General features: G+C 34.1%; 1 protein-coding gene across 5 annotated transcripts in view; it reads right to left on the reverse strand.

Moving 5' to 3' along the window:
- The window catches only part of Lrfn5 (leucine rich repeat and fibronectin type III domain containing 5), a 279,668-nt gene that overhangs the window by 141,494 nt on the left and 115,591 nt on the right, over positions 1 to 22,583 (reverse strand). For all 5 annotated transcript variants that reach the window (XR_013113131.1, XR_013113132.1, XM_076941836.1 and 2 more), the window contains one exon: positions 8,711 to 8,885. The gene's annotated coding sequence lies outside the window, so the exon portion shown is untranslated. The remainder of the gene's footprint in view (positions 1 to 8,710; positions 8,886 to 22,583) is intronic.

The raw sequence follows: 22,583 nt of genomic DNA on the forward strand, positions 1-22,583 counted from the left end.
AAAGGAGATGCACCTAATCCTCAAGAGACTGGAGGCCCCAGGGAGTTTAGAGGTCTGGTGGGGAGGGTGGTACAGGGTGGGGACATCCTCAAGGAGATAGGAGGGTGGGGAGGAGGTATGGGAAGTGGAACAGTTGCAGGGTAGATGGGGGGGTTGGGAGGGACGGGGCAATCAAAACGAGTATAAAAACATAAATAAATAAATAATTAAATAAAGACAGTAGCTACTGATTAAGAAGGATATCTAGGACCACTCAGATGCACAAGGAGGTTAAAATGAAAAATCTATCTTTTCAACAGTTTTCCATGATGCCATAAGAAAAATGAAACCTAATATTATGACTAGGTCAGAATTGTACCTAGAATTAAATCTGAGAGAAAACCAAATCCACACAAGATTTCAGTGTTACTAAGAGTCAAGTAAATTGATGAATAATGTAATGTCAAAGCATTTTCTATCTAATAAACAAAGTAAATGCATATACCTTATAGTATTTCAAATACTGTAAAGATTTTTTTTCTATACGAAACACACAAAACTCAGCAGTAGAACTATGGAAACATTGAGACTGTCTTTAGGTTTTATTTGCATGAAGCTTTCTTTTAATCCCCAGTGTTTACAACTATTCCATCACAAAATGTAGTCATTTAGATATTTGTGTTCATATGGTATGCATATAATCTCAGGAAATCTTAATTCTACATTCACAAATATTTTCAACTTTCAGTAAGTGTCTGTTCCTTCAGAACTACAAAAACCCTTAATTTATAATTAACATTATGGTGAAAAGTTTGTATGTCCACAGCCTACAACAATGCATTTAATACTAAGAAGATGAGAATCTGTGGAGTTTGTCATCCTTCATAAAGTGCTATATGGTATTATCTTTTTAAACAGTGTTTTCCATTAATGTGTTATCTGTATCTTAGCCTGTGTCATTATATTTTCTCTTTTGTGAAGGCATTTAATATATTATTATTCATATCTTTGTTCATGTGCATACATGATATGTGTTTATGTATGTATAGACATACAGTACAGCTTTCAGGATATGGCTCCCTCCTTCCAATGTGGGATCCACTTTAAGTCACTAGGTTTGAAATCTAAGTACCTTTACCTATAGAATGAATTCATCATCCCTAACCATTTGTTTTAAACCAAATCATAAAAGCATAAAATCATACATATAAATGGGATCCCTGATGGTGTTTCTACTAAGAGATTTCATAGTGTTCAATTTATTATGTGTGCATCAATTGCCATAATTATTTGTCATTTCTCTGGAATGAAAACTTTCAAACTTAGTGTCCTAGTCTCTTAAATGTCAATAAGCTTCTGATGTACAGATACCATGATCTGTAATACCAAACCATAACTATTTGCTCCTATGTAATGGAAACCCAATAAGTAATGATCAACACTTGCATTTCCTCCTCTTTATAACTAGCCTCAAGCTTTCTTCCTTCTACTTCTCTCTTCTCTGACTTATAGAAGTCATGGATTCCAAATATTAGTGAGATCACATGGTATTTGTTTTTCTCTGGTCAGCCTAACCTCATTCATTTAACACAATGACCTCTTTCTTTCTTAGTATCTCAAGTGGAAGCTTTTATTATTTCTCCTAGCTAGTTTATTATTTCATTTTATATATGTATTATACTGCCTTGTATATATTGTATATCTATTGTATATACTACCTGTTGAAGGATGGTATAATTTCTATAGTAAAACTGATATTTATTTGCTGTTTTCCTCATTAATATTTTGTATGAAACATTAAATATTTAAATATTATTTGGTGACTTTTCTATGGGTTGCTCAAAATTTTATGTCATATTATCCTTGATATTAACCAAAGTGACTATCTGTTTCATGTTTAAACTGACTTATGGAGTTTTCACAGAAAAGAACATCATTTCCAGAGGTAAAAAACTATATTTTTTATTTATATGAAACATATGTCTAAGTCCACAAAGCAAACATAATTTTTGATATTAAAAATATACAAGAACAGGAAGTCCTACTTAATTCTCATGGATATCATGTTAAAAATAAATTAGAATAAAACTATCAGAATAGGCTCAATACAAATAAGATATAGCTGATAATTATTGCATGACATTTCCTTCTGTATTATTTTCATCAATCTTCACTTTTTTCCTAAGTCTTTATAAAATTTGGGAGACAAATATCCTTGTATAACTGGTTATGTTTCTGAATTTTGTCCCTAAACAATCAGAAATTAGTATTTCCAATCTTAAAGCATTCCTCAAACACACTAAGCATTCTGTACATTCTTGTTATTCTTTGCATAAAGAGACATGGGTTATGATAGCTAAAAAACAAAAAAGCCTACCATGCAACAACTCAGATACCTAATGATGTCCTGAGGTCACCCCTATATCTGATGACTTTTTCTTCGATCCTATTTTCCACATGGAAGCATTTCTGTCTGACAACATAAAGAGCTCATCAATATCAGAGATGCTTGCTCACTAAAACAGTACAAGCCACACAGAATCAGTCTTTAATAAACTTGGCACAGAGTGGGTGAAATCTACAGTTTTGTTTAAACATGAATATAAGACATATTGGGAAGACTTAACAATATAAATCTGATAATACAAAACCTTCATATTAAAATTTCACACAATTCCAGTTGTGAGTACTATGTTACAAGCCCTCTTTTGACACAGAAAATTCTTGTTATATTAACATTTATCTTTCTTTCATTTCATAAATAATAAAGCCAGGCTTTTAAATTGTGGATTATTTCTGTGTTTGCATCATTACCATGGGAAGCACTGAAACAATCTAAGAGGTGCTCATTTATTTTAATGGAACTCTATACTCAAGTCATAAATAAGTAAGTTAATGTAAAATGTTATTTGTTTTAGATATTAAACAATATGTTAAGGCTTCAAAACTTATAGCAGTCTCTATCTGTGTACAAATCATCAGAAGCAAACCTTGATTCTTATCACAGAATTAATCTTGCTTGGAATTAGGAAAAAAAATATTCACCTTACAAGAAAAAGATAAGTGGAAAGCAACAGAGTCCTCAATCTACAGCCTAAGCCAACGATCCTGCCTTAAGGATGTCAAGCTTATTTTGGAGACTTATTTTTATGCCAAGTCAATCACTCCTTGAATATTACCAAATCCAAAATTGAGGTTAGTTAGACATGAATACAAATTACCACCATCCAATATCAGAGCTAGACAGTATGTGTGGGTGTTCAACAGTGAGAAAGGAAATGATAACTGGCCAACAGTCGGAACATAGCCCACGTGTCCAGCAGTCCCAAGTGTATTCTTTTTTTAAAAATCATCTTTCTTTACCATCCCTTTAACAATTCTAGAAATATGTTTGTGTCAGACTCTATTACCGTAGTCTAGTATGTCATTTAACTTCAGACTTCAAAATCAAGTCTCCAAGTTTTTTATATTCTTAATCTTCTCAGTTGATAGTTCTGTATTGTAAGGCCCGCCAGGAAGGGAGAAACTCCCTCTCAGCCCACGGGAATTCACAGCCACCCCATAACTGTAAGACACCGAACTTGATGTAATTAACACGAGGTATAGAGGTATTTGACTTCAATGCGTTGAGGCCGCACTTTAAGCCTGTCCTATGCAGAGGCAAGCAATGAAGTACGACCCCCACTTAGAGAAGAGATAGAGCTTTTAAAGGAAGAACCTAACGGCAACCCAGGGAGACGAGGGGGAAATCATGATTAAGTGTCTATAGAAAGCACCTGTCCAGTGTTCAGTTTCTGTGACAGGTTCAAGAAATGGTCATTGGGAAATATCTCTTTCTTCTGTTAAGAATCAAATCCTATCCAAATTGTCTTGTGTTCAGTTCTGTTCCTGGTATCCGGGGTGCACAGGCATGATAACTTGAACTCCCAGCTCAAATCCTATTCAATCTATTTTATGGTCAGTTTTTAGTTCCTGGTACCCATGGTGCATGGTCATGCTGACCTGAACTCTCAGCTATGAACTCCTATCTTACCTATTTTGTCGTGTGGATAGCTAGTTTCCTAGGACCCAGAGCACAGAACAAGATGATCTGCATTCTTGAATCCATCTTTGGAAGGTTTAAAAAATTTTAACTCTTTCAGTATCACGTAGGTTGTTTACATAGAAATCACTGGAAGTTTTGTTGAAGGTATAGCATTATATTCTTTTATTCTGAATTTCTTCCCACAGTAAGTCATGGATTTTCACTAAAAGTATAGCTTTTGGATAGACTGCCAAGGTTTTTCTTGATGCAATGCCTCCCACACTCTTAAATGCTGGTGAGAGATGGATCCATTTACCCATAATATTTTAAATCTAACAATGCTCCACAGTTGCCTTCACTGATAGATGGTGTTTAACTACAGGAAAGGAGTCCTCATCAGGGTAACCAAAATAGCCTAAAATTGAATTAGTATAAATTGACTTGTCCTGATTTATTTCTAAGCCAATACCTAACAATGCAAATTGCTTCCAGTCACTGAAAGCCCATTGCTGAGAGTGCTTCTCACAGGACATTAATTTCTCCTAGTCCTAAATGTAAAGTAATCACTATCTGCAAAGGCAGAGAGCATCTGTGCAGACCTCTGGACAGGGTGCTGCTCTGAAGGAAATACTGCTCTAGCAGTTCTGCAAGCCAACAGAAACCAGAAACACAGACAACAGGCTCTTCATCAAGATCACCCAGCTAAACCACATTCATTTCTGTTCTCAGGATTCTTATCTCAAAAGGACAACACATCAGCTCATTAACAGCCGTATAAGGTTGAAATCTATCTCTGAAATCCAGACAAATTCAGCTTCCAATTAATCTGTCTTCATAGTCTTGGATGATGCTATTTCACACACTTAAGCCACATGACAATTTTGACTTTTCATTTCTTGTTTACCCTGTAGTAGGTCCTGCTCTTCTGTGTTATCCTTATTCCCCCACAAGTGTGTAATTGTGGTTTAACGAGAATTTTGATTTATATTCTTTTGTACCTGCTTCAGAAAAGCAAAAACAGGGTTTTGTTTTTGTAGATAAATCTGAACAGATTAGGTGAAAATAGACATTTGTCAAATGCAAAGAGGGAACATGATTTACCTAATGGAATTCTCTGTTGCTATCAAAGTTTTGTGGCACTTCATTGCTGCTGACTTATGTTAATGAGTGGTCTTGTCTACCTCACTCTTCTCTCAGGAATATAACGCCATATTTCTAGACCTCTTTGCTAATAGCAGGATCCTATCATTGCCTGTCAGATGCAGCTGAAGATATGAAAAGTATTTATTTAGAAAGGAATTAAGATTTCTCTGAAACGTGCTAAATGCTAAGCACTTAGGTAATAAGTTGTGTCTTAGTGAAAGTGGATTCAAGATATGTACTGAACATAATGTTTAGTAGAATCTGTTTTAGGTTGGCTGTATTTGAGAATCTTTTAAAGGTTTTTTTTTTTTATTTCTTCTTTTTTGTACTGAGAAATGCATAATTTAACAGGTTCTTACCCTGATCTTCATTTGGAAATTACAGAGTCTAGTTTATACTCGCTTCATATAATCACTTAAGCATTTCCAGTGAAGGTATTGTTCTATTGATGATTCATGTTTTATTGATTTATGTGGATTGTACATCTAAGTTCATGTACATAAACCTATAAAATGTAAAAATAGCATTTACCTGGTTGAGCATTTTACTTGTATGTTTAAGTTTAAAACAATGTTTAAGAAATAAAGTTAACTGTTTATTAATTAGTACTAGGCATTGCAAGGTGATACTTCTTGTCATTAAATAGTTCTACCACAAGGCATTATTGAAAACAATGGGCCACATATGCACAGTAACGTCAATCTTATTGTAAAGAATAATTTATAAATGTTAAACATGTAGTTTTGCAGAATAACTTAAGTATTATTTTTATTAAATCATTCTTAATGTTTAGAAAGGTCAATAGATTATGAAGATCTTGTTGCTATTATGTATTCACAGGACAATTTAACATGCAAATGCATGCACTCACACAAATCTATATACATGAGAACATTTTCTAAACAGACATGATTATATATAACTTTTTGTTTCCAGAACAGTTTTTACTCTCAAAACTTAAGATAGGAAGAGTTAGAATGAAAAAAACTGTGCTTTTGTTGGCCAAAAACTAAAATGGCATAGAAAAATACCACTAAAACAACAGTGGTCAGTACCCTCGCTTCCCTGAGGCAGCTCACTTGGAGGAAGGATCTCAATAGTTTTCTTTTTTTACTTCTCCATTCTCTATTTCATTCTCAAGATCCAGTACAAACCACTATACTTGTGATATGCTATGACATTTCAAGGAGCTGTTTGAAATTAACTCCTAACTAGGGAGGCATTTACTTTCTATCTTTTAAAGGTAATTAATTCAGTCTAGGACTTTCAGTCTAACATTATTCCTTATTTAAAAATAGAAAAAGAAAATGAAAGACAGAGAGAAAGAAAGAAAGGAAGGAAGAAAGAAAGAAAGAAAGAAAGAAAGAAAGAAAGAAAGAAAGAAAGAAAGGAAAGAGAGGAAGTTCCACTCCTTTTTTTTTTCTTTTCGATATAGGGTTTCTCTGTGTAGCCCTGCTGTCCTGGAATTCACTCTGTAGACCAGGCTAGGCTCGAACTCAGAAATCACACTGCCTCTGCCTCCCAAGTGCTGGGATTAAAGGCGTAAGCCCAGCAGAAGAAAGTTCCACTCTTAAAAATAATAAACTTGTAATTTTAAAACCAAACCAAACAGAACAAAAAATATTCAAAATTATTATGCAATAATTGCTTTCAATATATAAACCATGTCCTGCAGAAGTCGACTGTCATTAGTTAAATAGATATTTGGGTCTTACATAGCTGCTAGTATATAAAAATGTATTTGATTTCAATGTTCTGTGGTTAATAATAGAATAACACATTAATAAATACATTTCCTTTGCTAACAACTTTTCTAAGGTTAAATGCTTTTATTAAGAAAAAAGCCAAGTTAATCATCAGAAAATAAAAAAACTAATAATTATTTCATTTGAATGTATAACATTGCCTTAGGTATAGATATGATCTTTCATTTTCTTATGATTTAGAAAAGATGAAAATCTAGAAAGAGTTTGTTTTCAAGATGTTCTATTCAATGATTCTAGCTCTGCAGAGACTTGCTGTGCCAGGTTTGGAAGATATACAGGGGCCTTCTACCCTTCAGAGCAAAAGTGGAAAGGGTTATGGGTGAATGAATTATAGGAAGCAGTGACTGGGAGTTGGGGCAGTGACTGGGATGTAAAAAAATTAATTAAAAAAATAAAATAAACAAACATGTTCTGTTCAATACAAAGGTAACAAAAATGAGGTGTGCTGAAGTGGAAGAGGAATAAATAATATAAGCATAAGAAATGCTTCACTAAAGTAATGATCTATAATTTGTCAACTTGATGTTTTATGATACAATTATATTATCTTGAATTAGTTTTTAATATAATCTAAATATGTTCTTTTTTATCTTAAATGTATTCCTCTAACATGAATTTGAGAATGAAAGCAATAAGAAGCTGCTTGATGAATACTTGAGTCTTACACAAATAGTAGCATAATAAAGAAAACATTTATTAACACTAGTCTTTATTCTCCATTAATAGCATATAAATTTGTATTGAAGGCTTCCTCAAATTCTAACTGGCTGCTAAATTAAACTATACTAAATACACAAATAATGTACAGTTGAACTTAAGCCAAACTTTTGCTGTTTATAAAAATAAACCCACAGATATTTTCTGTGTATGAACATTCAATAAGAATACATTCCATAAAGCAGTAATAAGTATCTGCGACATAAGATACAAATATGTGTGTGCACACACATATTCATAAACATAGACATATGTTTCTATATATATATTTGTGTATATATATATTTGTGTGTATTTGAAAGACATAAAAATAGCTCCAGTGAAACCATAATATTTGAAATAATACCAAATCAATAGTTCATAAAAGATTTATTTTTTCCAGAAAAAAAATTCTTAAATTCTGAATTCTATAAACATAATCAAGAAAACAATACATTTAGCTGACTTATTAGAATTTAAGAAAGTCATAGAAAAATCTCAATAGCAAGATTTTGGGGGTTGATATATACAGTATATTGTGTTTTGTAATTTGCCAAGTATTCAAATCTTCTATGTACATTTCATTTTTCCTACATGTAATTGGCATGTCTTTTGATTTTTCTAATGTGGATTTTATAGTCTGTCATAAACTCTGAATAAAGCACAGACTGTTCCATTCCATAAGTCACACAATTATGCAAAGTATTCTTTGGAAGAGCAACTTATTTCTCTCCCTGTAGCCTTCAGTTTTCATAACTCGCTAAAACATGTTTGGTACAATACATATCCATTCTGAATCTGTTTATGTAGTCACAAGATTATTCTTTTAGCCTTTACCTTGTACAAGCCACAAGGTTGCATATATAACCTGCAATGCTTGCATGAAAACAAACTTCAACATTTCATAAGGATATTGGGTATCAATGTAAAATCTAGTAGACTTTTCATCTCCAGCAAAGTTGGACTCAAAAATAAAAAATGAAAAAAATTACAAACAATAATGAGCAATTCTGACTTCATTCAGCCTATCAACTTCTACTTAACTTCCAAAACGTGTCTTTAAACTCACAAGAGATGATGAAATTGAATGTGTGCAACTTACTTCTGGAGCCTGAAGAGTTCCTTACTACCATGAAGGAATCAGCACTTGGCCTGGCTGCTGCAGAAGACTGGCAGGGTGAACGCATTTCCAATGCTGGTTCTGAGATTGGTGTCAGACGGAAGGTTGTCAGCTGCTACATATCTTCTCAACACCTGGCTGAATGGATACAGGGACTCTTCAGAGGAGACAAGCAGAACAAAGAAAAAAATCAAAAGCTGATTTTAAAGTCATTCAAATCATTGTTGTCAATTGCACGCTCAATTCCAACCCATATGAGAATGTTCACTAGTTAGCACTCAAATATATTTGCATAAAAAGCTTTCTAATGGAAATGTGCAATACATTCTCATTTCAATAAATATGTCAACACACTACTTTCATTTTGTTGAAAGGTGTGTTCTTCTCTCAAAATTGTTGCTATCTCACATGATCATAAGCCACACAATACTTTTATTACTCACAGCATCTTTAATTATGGCTTGCTATGTACCAGGTATACACGCACAAACATAAGATAAAGCAACGAGCATAACTATATTTTTGTAGGTGTAATCTATAATATGTATAATAATCCGTATTTTATATTGAAGGCTAGGAAAGCCTTCAATACATAGGCCTGTCTGGACTTCAAGAACAACAAGCTTAGGTTATGTTAAATTTCACACATGTTTGTGAATGCATTCATAAACATTAGAAATAAGATGTTTACCTCACAGATTGACCATGTCTCTGAAGTTCTGACCAAAGCTCTAACTCTTTAGGAAAGACATGGTATACAACAAAATAAAGTTTGTCTTCTATCATTGTGTCTTATATTATTTCATTGTAGCATCCAATGCAACTGCTTCAGATTTTTATCTTAATCCACAGGGAGGACTTCCTGAAGGGCAAGAGTCTATTTTCTCAAAGGATGTTCAGCACAGGGAATGTCATTCTCCTCACTCAAATTCCAGTTTTTCGGAAAAAGATTCATTTGTGTGAAATATGCATTTTCTTTCTTTCAATATATTTTATTAAAAATTTGCTAAGTTCCACAGGGAAAAACAAAAACCAATGTTACTTCAGGTTTCCAAAAAAAATCACTGCAAGAACAAGTATATAAAATACATGAAGAAAATCTAACCGACCTTGCAAGATCATGTATTCAATAACAAAAAACAATGCTGTCATGTACGACCAGCTACCTCCACAAGATTCCTTATAAAGCATGATATAAAGATTCCATTAAACTATTAAAAGGTGGTGATTTAGTTTGAATGTATTCTCTCTAGGGTTTTATATATACATAAAGGTTTCAGTGCCCATGGTACTGATACACAAAAACTTCTATAGATTATCAGGAGATAGGGTCTGGAATGACTCTATTAAGTTATTAGGCATGCCAAGATTGTCTCTCCAGCATATCTCTCTCTCTCTCTCTCTCTCTCTCTCTCTCTCTCTGTCTCTCTCTCTCTCTCTGTCTTTCTCTCTCTCCACTTCAGCCTTCCTTCCTCAAGGTATGGCTGGTCAATTCTACACAATTTTCTTCCAACATCATCATTGTTCTAAAAGAATGATATTTCCCAATTTTAGATGAAGATACTGAATGTGATTTATTACATGTCTGATTTATTTATATGCTTGGGGTTTCAGTTGCATTTTTATGTGTACTATGCATGTGCATGTGCCCATGGAGACAGGGGGATGCCAGATCCCTTAAAAATAGAATTACAGGCAGTTATTAATCATCCATGTGAATGCCTAGAACTAAACCCAGATCTTCTAGACAAGCCCCAAGTATTCTTCTGTGCTGAGTCACTTTCTCACTCCCAAAATGTGATTTGTAAAGACATTAGCCCTATTATTAAGTTAATAGCCTCACATGTTTCTATGTCATAATGCAAATCCCCATGGATTCTACAGTAACTTCACTCACCTATAGAGTTCAGTACAAATACTAAAAGGAGGAGCTAATTAAGTGTGTGCTTAACGATACCCTCACTTTACTACACTATCATGTAAAGTTTTTCATTATTCCTTGATAGTGTATTGAAATTAACTATATTATAATGGATTCTAATCACATAGGTGTTTTTTGTGTGTGTGTTTTTTTTTTTTTTTTTTTTTTTTTTTTTTTGGTTTTCGAGACAGGGTTTCTCTGTGTTACCCTGTTACCCTGGCTGTCCTGGAACTCACTCTGTAGACCAGGCTGGCCTCGAACTCAGAAATCCGCCTGCCTCTGCCTCCCAAGTGCTGGGATTAAAGGTGTGCGCCACCACTGCTGGGCATGATCACCTAGTTTTAATTCCAAGCTGCTGTTGCTGTGTTGTGTTGCTGTTAAGCTACTTAACAGTCTTAAATTTTTATATCTATTATACTCATGTATTCTCAAGAAATATGGTTCCTTTCTAACAATTATATTGAATTCCAATAATAAACTATGAGAGAGCTCAGAGAGCTTGTAAAAAGCATTTGAAATTATTGGGACACATATTTCTAAGCTGAGTGTCACTACCTTTACTTTGAGTCTTAAACACCATCACCAAGTGGTTATCAGTTCTGCAAAAGTATAGACAGTCTCATTGTTAGTGGTGGTGAGCCTCTGAAACCAGATTCACCATAAAACAATAGTTAAAACTATTCATTCATATTTTCTTTTTTATTTTTTTAATTTAATTAAAATATATTTCATAGCAGAGGTCTCTCTGTTGCCAAGAGGTCCAGGCAGGCAGGCACCACTAAGAAAAGCAAGTTTGTGGAAGAGAGATGGAAGAGAAAGAGAAGCAGAGCATCTTTTACACTGCGAAGAGAGGAAGAGCTGGAGGCTCGTTGGAGGTGAGGATCAGTCTGATGTGAGAGGCCTGTATTGCTACTGGAGGCCGTGGTGATGACTGGCCTATGCTGCCACCAAGGGTTGTGTCTAAGTCTGTGGCCTGATTGCAGCAGGAGTTTATGCCAATATCTGTGCTCCGTCCTGGTTACCACCAAAGACCATGTATACATCTACGGTCTGGGCTGCTGTCTAAAGCCACATAGATGTCAGTGGACAAAACTGAGCTAGCCCAGCCCCGTTAAAAGCTGAAGCCTTTGGAGAGCTGGCCCTATCTCTCCTCTGGGCAATGCCGGAGAGCTGTCCCTGATAGTATGGGTTTGGGAGATTTGATAAGCTTGCTAACTCAGATGCCACCGAGGCAGAGGGCTTTGAACTGGCCCACGTTAACATTTAATCCATCTGTGAGGAGCTAGAGCACACATAGAGGCAGGTCCTGAGAACCAAAGCTGCAGTATCTCTACGACTCAAGGCATTGGTTAGGATCCAGTGTCGATGGTGTAACAGAAACGGCTCTCAGGCCGTAAACCAGTAGCTCATTGTGTAATGAATATTTGCAAGTAAAACTATTTGGACAGAAGGGAATCCTGTGTGACACAACATAACACATCATAGCTTCCATGGTCAGACGTTTTATTTTATTTTATTTTATTTTATTTTATTTTATTTTATTATTTTATTTTACTTTACTTTAGGAGGGAAGTTAGGAGAATGGACATCTGACATGAAAGGACTTGGAAATGAGTGAAATTAGGGTACATGGTGTGAAATTCACACTGACTCTATTAAAAATTATGAAAATATGTATTTACATCATTCTCCATCTTTTCTTCCCATATCTTTCCCTCTGACTGCCAAATTCACAGTCTCATCTTTGATCATTGCTGTGGCACATGCATACAAATGTTTGTTTATTTCAAAGTATCATGAATATGGGATTGTGCCTTGGAGAGCACACAATAACACTGTCTTTTTTCTTAAAACTTTGTAAATTTGCCGGGCAGTGGTGGCGCATGCCTTTAATCCTAGCACTTGGGAGGCAGAGGCAGACAGATCTCTGAGCCCGAGGCCAGCCTGGTCTACATAGTGAGTTCCAGGACAGCCAGAGCTATACAGAGAAACCTTATCTAAAAAAAAAAAAAAAAAAAAAAAAAAAAAAAAAAAAAAAAAAAAAGAGAGAGAGAGAGAGACTTTGTAAGTTTAACCTATTAAAAGCAAAGAACACCTTTTCAAACTATAAAGACAACAATAATGTACTCTTTGCTATCTCCTTTATATTCACAAAATTTGAACAATTATGGTACCTGCATATAGTACATTGGTCTTATAATTAACATGGAAGTAATTTGCCTATTCCAGTTCCAAAGGTAAGCATATTTAGCATAACTAAACCATGAGCATTTACTCATTGTGTTGCTTGTTTTACATGTTGCACAAAGTTAACTGTTTTAAAATAAAGCCCACTGAAAGACATCCCTTCTACTGTTTCAATTCCTTATTTAAAATCATAAAAAAGATAGTTCACATAATATAGCTATTATCTTTAGTCAACTATTCAAAACATAAGATTTCAGTTTAATAATTCCCAAAGTTTATCCTCATGTGATTGTTTGTACTTATAACACCAGCACTTGATGAGAGAGCAAAATAAAAGGGTTTCTATGGTTTTACAGCTTGCATGCACTAAATATCTAGTCTTAGTTTAATGAGCAATACAGCAAGACCCTGTGTCAGAAAAGAGGAAGGAAAATTATTTCATTTGAATTAGTTTCTCGAGCAAAAAAATGATCATAAAGATTTGCATAAACACTATTATTAAAACATACTTTCTCAGCATGAGCACTGCTAAACCTAGGTACTTTAAAATTAAATTAGAGATACTGATTAAAAATGGAAATAATCTTATGTCATCGGATAAAAGCACAGCAAAAAAGCACTAGATGCTGGAAAACATTTACAGATAATAGCCCATATCCAAGATCATATGACAAATAATTTAATGCCCTACTGGAGCCCTCAACACTTATGTAAATGTCACACTGAAAATTAGCACAACTAATCATCCCTTCCCTCGAACAGCAAGAGTTCAGCAGTTCAATAAGACATAAATCTTGGTGACCTAAAAATTGCATGGCTGTACTTTTAATTTCCTGTGAACAACTCTTGGAGTAACTTGGTGGTGGTTTTGCTGAGGAACCTACAGGACAACCTCAAAGACTTTGAGGTCAGAGGACAGCGATAGGTGATGCCTGCTCTGCAACGGACTCAAAATTCAGTCACTAAATTTCATGACAATCTGATATAATAGACGCTAGACATAAAGAACTATTAAATTAGCCATTGGTTTAATGAGGAAACAAAATCTGTCACCATAATTGAACTTTAATTCTGAAATTTCTGTGCACTCTGTTGTGCATAGGCCACATTAAAGTGGGGGAAGGAAAAGTTTGTCCTCTTGGAGTATTTTGAAGCAAGAGTAAGACAGAATTAGAAATCTGTATGTCTTTTATCAGTCCCTAACAAAAGGCTCTAGATTTTTTGAGCAGAACACACACACACACACACACACACACACACACACACAACTTGGTAAAGGAGAGAAAAAAAAGAACATTATCATAATGTTTTAACTAGTTTATAAGGGAAGAATTTACTGAATCCTTCTGAGCCAGAACTACATTTAAAACTGTGTGCATACTTTATCAGGTTATATCCTTAGGTGGCTTCATAGTAGATGGTATTATGTTTATCTAATACATTATGCATGCATACAAACACACAACATACATATATCACACAAACACACAAAATCTGCACATGTGCACACACTCATTATTCTTGGTTAGAGACTGGAAGAGCACATCGTTTCAGACAGCTATGTGTTCAGTTTGAAGAATCTGCTTACATGAAAGTATATAGCATATGAAGAATGGCTACATTTCCATAAAGGCAAGTAAAATTTAAACCACCTGAATATCACATAGAAAAGCCAATAGAGGACACAGTTTTAAATATTGTTAAGTTGCAAGGTCTGCCAAAATTCAGTTTCTGAAAGTAACAGATATTTGTAGTAAAAGCTATTTTCACACTATATGGCATCTGTAAGTTTTAAAAAATGCATGTAAAATAAGAGGTAAACAATTCCTGTTAAGTATTTGATTCATATAACTAATGTTTAACAAATGAACTGAATCAAAAGAAACAAGTAATTTTAAAATGCTCCAAATTATAACCTCACAATTTAAATGTAATTAGTTAGGTTTCTTGAAATTTATATTTATTTTTCTACATAGAAGTGAAATTTCTTTCAAGCTAAACATTACGACATCACATTATTTGCCCTCAAGGTTAATTTCCCTGAAAGTCATCTTATCCAGGAGGAAGTAAAGAGGGTGATTCTCCTTTCTTCCTGCATCCCCCTATCATTTCCTTCCTTGTCTTTATCACTTTTTCCTTCCCTTCTGACCACACAGTATCACCATTTTCCAATGACATCAGAGATTATTTTATGAAGAAACCATAAGCATAATAATATTAAATTTGAGGAATGGATGTAAGGACAATTTCAAAGCATGTATATTATACTATGAATTTTCCTTCCAACTTCTAATACCTATACATATTTATAGGAAATAAATCAATTTTTAATGTGAAGAATAGGAACTGCATGTTTCACTTGCTTATTAATATTCATTGCCCAAAAGTAAATTTTGAGCACTACATTTTTATGTTAATTATAATAGACAGGGGTTAAGAAGAAAGTAGGCTTGGATTATATGACAAACTTTGAAATATGTTTTGAACTGCATAAAAATATCGTCTTAATGATCACTACAGAGAACTTCCAAATAATCTTAAGGGACAACATATTCAGACTGCAATTTGATTAAATTATTTTAAAAAATTAGAGCACATTAAAGAGTTACAGCTTAGTAGTCTTTTCCATATCATATCTAAAATAAAGTGTACGCAATATGGACAGTTCCAAAAACAAATAAATACAGCACTTTTCATTGATTAATATATTTATTTTTTTATTATGTGACTCCTATACAGGTTTGGTAACATGCATATAGATATATAAACAAATATAGTAGATACATTCTAACATAGTATATGAGGATGAGCAGAAAACTAAATAAATATTTATGAAGTAGAATACTTTAATGCAGATAGATAGATAGGTAGATAGATAGATGATAGATAGATGATAGATAAATAGATAGGTACATAGATACAGAGATAGATGATAGATAGATACATAGATACATAGATAGATAGATAGATAGATACATAGATAGATAAATAGATGATAGATAGATAGATACATAGATAGATAAATAGATGATAGATAGATAGATAGATAGATAGATAGATAGATAGATAGATGATAGATTTCATGTGTTTGAATAGGACACTGTCCCTCCTGTGTAACTGATAAAAAATTAAAAATCAGATAGATAAAAGGAATAGAAATTGAATGATGTTATAAATACCCAAAGACTACTTGGAGTGGGAGTTTAGAATGTTTTCTATTCTACTGAAAATTGACATTGATGTGGGTAATATGAAGAAGAAGAATCAGTATATTGGGAGTGTTGCAAGGGATTCCAAAACAAATTTAAACCAGGGAAGAGCTGGAACTGTAGAAGTGTGAGGCCCTTCCAACTCACCATTTCTTATGTATGTGTGTTAGTTATACCCAGCTTATGTGTTTTATGCAGAATATATATATATTCTTTATATATATATATATATATATATATATATATATATATATTGGGACTCTACCCGGGATGAGGTGTACCTCTTTTCAAATGTTCCATTATCCCTGAACATGATAGCATATACCTGTGAACTAGGAAGGAAGAAGGTTGAGGCAAGCAGACCTTTAGTTTGAGGTTACTTAGACTTCAGAATAGAACAAATACGACTTTGTCTCATCTATAACAAGTACAAAAGTCACCTTGTAATGATAAGCATTGTGCTTCAACTATTCTATTGGCACGTAAGCATCTTGAGACCCAAGGACCACATGAGTAGAACTATATGCCTTTCATCATCATTTATTTACTACACATAACCTGAAAATGAAAATTACAAGGTTTACAGTGAAGATAAAGAAAAACTTTCATATCAAAACAGTTAAAGATACTTATTGAAGGAAATATTTTTTAAAAAGAAAGATCACTCACAGAGAAAAATAGGTTCTAAAGTGAAACTTGTGATTCACTTAATGAATATTCTTGTGGCAGAGGCCATTGTGTGGGGGGGGGTGAGTTAAAGGAGCTATGGAGGACATACCACAGTAATTCTCTCTAAGGTCAGATTCCCAAATGCTGTGGGTAATGACAAAAGGATTCAGAGCTACGGATGAATACAAAGCAGTACTTGAAAGAACATTCGGCTACATTATTGCATTATATGGTAACCCTGCAGTCCTTGAGCCTTTTCTTATTCAGCGTTTTAGCACTTACTTGACAGAGAACATCAGTGACACAGCTTATTAAGTCTGTGAATCTGTGACTGACACAAACCGAAGACTGAAAAAAATGTCCCCACAGCTTTAAAGGATGAGCAGATAATATCAAAGTGAAATATGCAGCCAAAGTTAAAAACTCTCCGACTCAGAACCTTAACTCTAAACATGACGGATGCTTTTAAATTCTACATATGAAATAAGCATAAGGGACTAATTAGCCCACAAACCATTAATTGTTAGTTTCCAGATGTGCAGCTTTGGTACTATCAGAAAACCATATTTGTAATGGCAGGCTTCAACACTGCATTGAACTGCCTGGCTCTCATCAAACCACATGTAGAACATAATATATTATTCTGAATTCCAATATAATTTTTGGATATTTACAGCCACGGGAAGCATGGTTGGTCAAAGCCATTTCTTATCAAAATTTTTGGACTACTAGTTCACTGAGCATGATTTCTGTGTTCTGTTTTGTTTTGCTTTATTTCTGTGTGATTCCTACAATGTCTAGGTAAATTTTTTTGACTCTCAGATTGCTGAGTGTACTTAAATGGTGTTTTTTTTTTTTTTTTTAAAGTCTGTCTTTAGAATCAACTGAGAAACTCCTGTGCTCCTTGTTATTTGTTTGTCTGTGCTCCATATTGCCTTACTGATTTTTTGGTATTGAAGTCTTTTCCTCTCCCAGAAATACATAACAATCAGTCGTTTTCTGTAGTTATTTTAACACCAAGTTACATTTGCTAATTTTTGTTTATTTGTTTCTTAAGACAGATCAAACTTCGTAAGACACAATAAGCTACAGAATTATTTTTCTGTAGTATCACGTGTGTTCACATGTGTTCAAGTGTGTTCAAAAGCACATGCACAAGTGGAAGGCTCAGCTGCTCCCTTCTGTAGTCCTTTACTTTTTTTTTTTTTTTTTTTTTTTGAGTCATGGGCTCTCAGTCTGAAGAACCACTGAGATCCAGGGAACCTCCTGTCTCCTCCCACCCAGATCTGAATAAACAGATGAGAATCTTTTCACCAGAAATCTGTGTGAATACTAGGGCATGTCACTTACATCAATACTATTGCATAAGTACTTTATGATGAAGGCATGTCTGCAACTCACTCCCATAATGTATTTGTCTAGTAGTAGTATCAAGATTATGATGATATAATGAGGTAAATCACATTATTTCCCTCTGTCTATTTTTTTAAAGTTTTAAATAGATCAGCCTTTTTTCTGAAATATTCAATTAGCTATGATATTCATTATCAAAAGTATTTGGCAAAAAGAACAATAGATTTTATAAATGTTAATACCATACTTAATGTCATAGATTTTATATGCTTTGATTTTCACAGTTCAGAATTTTAATATTAATTTATTCAAAAAACTCTTTTAAGTTGAGATTTTATTTATTTGTGTATCATGTTAGAGTATTTGCCTAAATGTACATGTACCTCATGCATGCCCTACTCACGGATATCAGAAGAGGATGGTGGATCCTCTGACATAAGGTTGTGAGCTGAAAAGTGATTATAGGGAAAAAAAGAAAAAGAAACAGGCCCCTAAAAGACCATCTACTGAAACATCTCTCCTGGCCCAAAAACCTGTATTTTAATAAATTGTTACACACATAACCAACAATATTTTTGTTAGTCTTTTCAACAATAACTAGAGATATTTACAGTACTTAAAACACTAAAATAATCTCTATATTTAGATCAAAGTTTTTTATTGAACTTTACACTTAAAGGATTTTTAGTTTTCGTCTATTCTGCTGAACTAAAAATGGAGTGCATAAATTACAAAGAATACTTTCAACTTAATAAATCCCTTATCCTGTGTAGCCATTTCACAATAGTATGCTTAAGCACTATTTGACAAAGGTAAGAAATGCTAAAATTGCAAAAGTTCTCACTCAGATATTTTTCTTTGTACTATATAGAAAAATATTGTGAAAACTGCTGAAAGGTAATACATCATATTATAATTTGATTGAATTTTTGACTAAATGAAAGCAATGTTAATGTCAGAAGTCAGATCTGTATTTGAAAGTGCAATTACTATTTGTTTTTAGCTCATAGCATATGTGAATTAATTTTTATTACATGGAATGAGCTAATTTTTTAACCCAAATGGATGGACTTTAAAATCCTTGGTTAGTAGATTAATTTTTAAAGGGCTTCACAAAAACAACATAGTTGATCAATTTTTCATGAACCCATTAAAATTAAAGAGCATTTTTTCAAAGTGATAAGAATATTTCTCATTTAAAATGCTCAGACACTCAAGTAAGTTACGAATATTAGAGTCAAGAGGCTCGTAAAATTGTTACAGAAGCCAGCTATAAAATATGCACACTTTCCTAAACTTATATACATGGTTTGATAGATGGTTTCTTCTAGTGATTAAGAATGAAGACATACTATTTATAAATATATAATAAAAGACTCTGTTTAATTATAAGTAACAATTAAGAATGACCAAACATGCCAGCATTTAAAAAGATCATGAAATGTCTTTAATTTTTCTTTATTAAAGTTCAATTTACTTCAGTAGATAGTGAACTTTTGTCATTATTTAAAGTGGTGAAATGCATGTGGTTTTCTTTCAGAATCTTGGTTTCATTAAGATGATCTATCTACCAGAGTCACGGTTATAAAATTTTCTGCTGAGTGACTATATTTTATCCTTTTCTTTTTGTTTGCATTAAAGTTTTGCTTAAGCTGTGAACTCTCAGAGAGGTAGATACAGACAATTGTATTTGTGGGTCTTTTATAAAAACAGCAACATCAACTTATTTTGTTAGTGTGTGCACACAGTAATTGCTGATCCTGCAAATTTATTCAATAAATTTGGCTAATGGCCAATTGCCCAGTGAAGTACAGTTCTCTAGATGTTTAAAAGTCACACAGAAGAAATGCTGCCCACATTACTACAAGAATCTTCCCATTGACTAAGCTGCATCCTGGAAGAAAGCCTGTCCCTACATCCCTGTTACTGTCAGACTATGAAAATAGCATACACTGCACCAAAAATAACAAGAAAAGGTGAATATAAGTAAAGAAACATGAAGGATTTTCTAAGTAAGTGACATTTTCATGCTTGGTGATGTTTGTTATTTTGGTATTTATTTCACTTTTATTCTTGAATTTTTATGGTTAAATTTGAGGGATCTTTTTATTGGATATTTTCTTTATTTACATTTCAAATGTTATAAAGTTTCCCAGTTTCTCCTCCCCCCAGCAACACCCTATCCCAACCCCCCTCATGCTTCTATGAGGATGTTCCCCAACCCACCCACCTACTCTTGCCTCCCTCCCCTGGCATTCCCCTGCACTGGGGCATGGAGCCTTCACAGGACCGATGGCCTCTCCTGCCACTGATGTGCAACAAGGCCATCCTCTGCTACCTCCTCTGCTGAGCAGCTGGAGCCATGGCCCCGCCATGTGTACTCTTTGGTTGTTGGTTTGAAGAAACCAGTGAGGAAGAGTAATGGTTCTCCAAGGAAAAGATCACATGTCAAGCTGCAGAAAAATCCAAATTGAATTCAAGTAGTTATTTACAAAAACACTTTCCAAATGCACAATAAATCACAAACACTTTAAGAATTAAGCACAAAAGAGTCCCCAAGGGGCAGGTCTTTCTCATCGCAGAGATTTGAGAAGATGAAGCTTGGTAGCACCTGCAAGACAGCCTTACCTACCAATCATATAGAAGCACAGACAAGCTGCTTTGCTTTGGTATCATTCTTTGGCCATATCTGGGTGTCCCAGACTACACTAGACTACAAACATTTTCATGCTTAATGAAAACTCATAATCCTTCTAAGTGTGCTGTTTGAAGAAACTTCACCCAATGTCTAAGTGAATAAAAGTGCTTTGTGCCAGAATCAAACCTGTGCGTAGAGGCACTTGAGACCTAGTAACCTTTTCTGTGTTTCAGTTCAAAATAGAATATTAAAACAAGTAAATAAAAGCTATTGTTTTGTTGTTATTAGTGTTTGCTCCTTGTTGGTTTATATTAACATGCTTTGGGCTTCTTTACCTCACTTCATGATTTCTTATGCAAACAAAGCTGATTTTTAGTTTTCAAAGGTTACTTAGGAAAATATATGTTAACAATAATTTACAATTTGTCTTTTCGGATGTCTTCAAATTCCAACATGGATGATATTGCAATCCATGCTATGTAAAATTTGAAACTAAAAGAAAATAAATGCAGTACGTTTTGTTACTGTAAGAAACACTAGACGGTCCATATTCAATCAGAAGGAGCCTACTTGTGTATACATGTTATATAAACATGTTTTTAAAAACCAAGATGAAATGCCCTCATGAAAAAATAATCAAACTAAAAGTAAAAAGTAGAGTATTACAATCTAGCATCTTCTCCAATAGCTCCTGCTACAGCACTAGAAATTGGGTATATCTACTAAAATTAGAATACTAAGAGTAGATTTTTTTAATGCTATACTCAGCTTTTAGTGCCATTTCTTAATGCCTGTTCCCAGGCTTCCACAGGGATTATAGAGTAGCATGCATTCTCTGGAATGCCTGAAATGGTTCCTGGAAGGTAATGTGGTACAGTGGAGACCAAGACATGATATTTGAACAGGTCACTCTAAAGTTCCCATTTATATTAATCTTGGAAAATGCTTACCAACCTTGTATATTTGAATGAGGTTAAGTGAGATAAATTTAAAATTTATTTCCAGAAACATGGCAGGGGAACTATGGAATTAAGGACAGATCTTACGTTTTAGATTTGAGGCAGTGGACTAGTTCCCACATATCAATCAGTGAAAATGTTCCCATGAGGAGTACAAAACACAGAATTTTATCTCTATGGCCCTGGCATAGTTGGCCATATGACACGATAGAATGAGACTTATGAATCACAGTGAAGTAAAATGTCAACTGTCTGCAAAGAGCAGATGAAGACATCCAAGCTAGTGAGGAGAAAGCATGATACTTAAGGTGTGACTTGCAAAGAGCCAGCTTCCTGACCTGTTTCCAACTCTCAATTGCAATTTTACCTGGAGAAATTAATGTTTTAATCTCCACCCTTTAAATAGCAAATATTCAAATGCTAATTCTGGATAGTGTGGTCAATTGGTCATAAAATTTGAATACTGAAAAGATGTAAGAGATTTGGATCAATAAATCCATTACTACTGCTAGACTCATTCTTGCTAAGAAGTAAGGAAAAGACAGAGCCACAAGGCAAATTATACCAACAGTGTCCACTGCAGTCATTCACAGAAACAATTTAGAGCTATTAAAAAAGCAAAGACATGGCAAAAACGGGAGGAGATTCAAAGGCTTTTGGGGTTTTCCTGGCTAATTTTATGTCTACTTGACACATGATAGAGTCTTTTTGAAAGAGGGATCGTAAATTTGGAATACTTTGCTGCAGGTTTGACCAATGAACCAAGGTGTGGTGCTTTTTTTTGATTGATGACTGATGTGGGAGGGGTCAACTTACTGTGGGTAGACTAAGCAAGCTACTAGGAACAATCCAGTAAGAAGCACTCCTCCATAGATTCTGAATTAGCTCTTGCCTCAAGGTATTTGTCCTGCTTAAGTTC

The sequence above is a fragment of the Arvicanthis niloticus genome, chromosome 11 (assembly GCF_011762505.2).
Source record: "Arvicanthis niloticus isolate mArvNil1 chromosome 11, mArvNil1.pat.X, whole genome shotgun sequence".
Taxonomy (NCBI): Eukaryota; Metazoa; Chordata; class Mammalia; order Rodentia; family Muridae; genus Arvicanthis; species Arvicanthis niloticus.